Here is a 2,656-nt window from a genome sequence, read left to right as displayed (position 1 = left end):
GAGGCTCCATGTAGGGGCTGGCTTTAATGAGCAAGGGTCGTGGTGGGGAAGAAATGGAGGCTGAATCTATGATGATAAATTCTTGGGTGTTCCTCACTTGTTCCTCAACTGCTCTGAGATTTGACTCCTCTCTTTCTAAGACAAGCCTCCATGCCATGATGAGTCTGGTTGTAGAAGCTACATACCCTGCGCACTCAGATGTCACGGTGAAGAGACTGACATGACAACCTAGATAGAGAAAAATGTAACACAGCTTCACATAGCATAGGTGCAGTTTCATGCTACGTTTCACCATGATCTACATCTCTCTCCCTCATAAGTAAAGGAACTTTGCAGCCCCCATGACTGCAGTATCTTCATGGCATCTGCGACTTTACAGATGTTAATGAATGTATTCCTTTATCATCCCTATGAGATAAGAAGGTATCATTAACCCAGTGGGGAAACTGAGACTGTGAGGAGGTCACAGAGACAACATGTGCTAGGGCCAGAAACAGAAAAGCGATGTCTTAGCTCAGTGACTTAACGACACCACCAACTTTTTGTTCACTTGTGGAGGACAGGGTATGGCTCAGAGTATATGGGGCCATTAAAAATAAGTCTGTGCTACACTCTGCACTGTGCTTTAATTCATTTTGGATTTTCAGTCTGTTTAGTGGTATCCATTGCATATCAATCTGGTTTTGATCTATGTCAATACTAGATCCACATCTGAATTTTCACCAGGTTGCCTTAGTGCTGTATTTCCAGATAGGGCCCATCTCATTCTAAATAGCTTTAATGGTGATTAATAATTTTGCTGCTAATAAATCTTGTTGGCAAAAAGACACCCAAAATATGTCATTATTTACATATTTGTCTGCAAGGAACAGCTGCTTAGACCTCAACTGCAGTCATAACTTCATAACTGAGTATTCCTCTACCCAAACATTCATGCCTCTTTGGGCATGCGTCTGTGGCTCAAGATCCAAAGCTGCTTAGGGAGCAGGTATGCTGATAAGAAAACAGCAAGCTGTAAGTAGTATTTGAAAACTGATGTAAAAGCAGAGGTCCCGATCGGTCCCGATCCTGTAATAAAATTGGCCGTCATAATGACTGAAACCCACTTGCACGCCATCACAGAATTGGGTCCAAATTTACCAATAGTTCTTAATTAAACTGCACAGTTCAGTTCCACAGCTGCTTTCCTATAAACAACACACTAATTAGTTCAGTGAGTCAGTTAAAACTTGTACCGCAGTGCCAGACAATTTAAAGGGAAATTATGAATTTTGAAATCCTTCCTCTGAAAGAAAAGAGCCATTTGGGTCAATTGTGTGCTTTGTCCCCTTGCTCACATCTTTGGGGTTATAATCAAATTTTTTCTAACATATTTTTTCGAAGACTCTGAAACAACAGGGGAAACTGTCTCAGGTTTTAATGCTACATATATTTTCCTGCTGACTTAACTTTACTCACCGTGGGGATCCTGACTGCTAGAAGCAAATGGGGTTATTCACCTAAGAAAAGTTCGGCCTATAAGAAAGTTTTGGCAGCATCTAGGTTTAGGGGCCAGATCTAGACTCTGTAATACATAAATTTGGGGTGCTTGACTCCCCTGTCCCTGGAATGCAGGCCAGAACCTCTCCCTGCCCATGGGGGAATTGGAAGTCAATGAAATGGGTCCACAAAGCCCAGCCTGCTAAGCAGGGAGAAGCGTGGAGAGCCAGAAGTAAATGCTGGGCCCTGGGTGTTTCTTAAATTTCTCATTTAAGGCATGTCTTGCTCCAAGCCGTCTTCCAAATGTAGGTCTTCAGAAAGCACTAAGCTTTCTCTCCAAGTGTAGCTGCTAGAAGGGGTGGCCATGGTACCCCGGGTTATATCACGGCTGTCTGGGTTCGAGCACCTTCCCAGGAAATGGGAGACCTGAACCTAATGCTCTCCCCAGCCTGAGGGGACTCAGACCCACAGAAGAGTGTCCTAACCTCTGGACCAAAAGGTATTTTGGGTAAGGGCGCCTTCCACCCTTCCTGCTCAAGCTATGCAACGTGTAGAAAAGAATTTGAGTCACGGGGCCAAAGCAATCACAACTTGCGGCCTTGGGTGTTCAATTCAGGTCGCATTTTGTTGAATGTCTGCTTGAGGCAAAACACAGAACGAGCTTCACTAGGGGCATTGAAGGCTGCCCTGCCCAAGAACAACTGAAACACTGGTGGAGAGCGAGTCTCCTGGGGGGATGGAAGAGGAGGTATGGGCTCCCTTGGGGAACGGAGAGAATTCAAGGCATTTCCTGGGCCGTGCATTTCCATCGCCCTCTCCCTCTGACTGTGCTAGGAAAGATAGTGCTGGCTAGAACTGGATGTTGTGCTGGGCCCGGTCCTGTCAGCACTAGGCTTACTCCAGTACCTCCCAGACTGAGGCCCTTAGCGGTCTAGGCAGGAGGGCAGAGGTGTGGGTGCTCAGCCCTGCTAAAACTAGGGCACTTCTGAGCTTGTGCAGAGGGGAGGCTCCAGGGGCACATCTACATGTGCATTAATGTGCTTTATTTAACGTGCATTAAATTTAGTACCTCCATTGTGAGGTGCTAACGAAATGCGCACTAGCATTTTTAATGTACATCAATGAAAGAGTGCGGTTTTTTAAGTGACGCTTCATGTGCATTAGCCTATGTTAATGC

This window comes from Crocodylus porosus, unplaced genomic scaffold, assembly GCF_001723895.1.
Source record: "Crocodylus porosus isolate Cpor-Errol unplaced genomic scaffold, CroPor_comp1, whole genome shotgun sequence".
In the NCBI taxonomy this organism is placed as follows: domain Eukaryota; kingdom Metazoa; phylum Chordata; order Crocodylia; family Crocodylidae; genus Crocodylus; species Crocodylus porosus.
Note: the sequence above shows the minus strand (reverse complement) of the source record.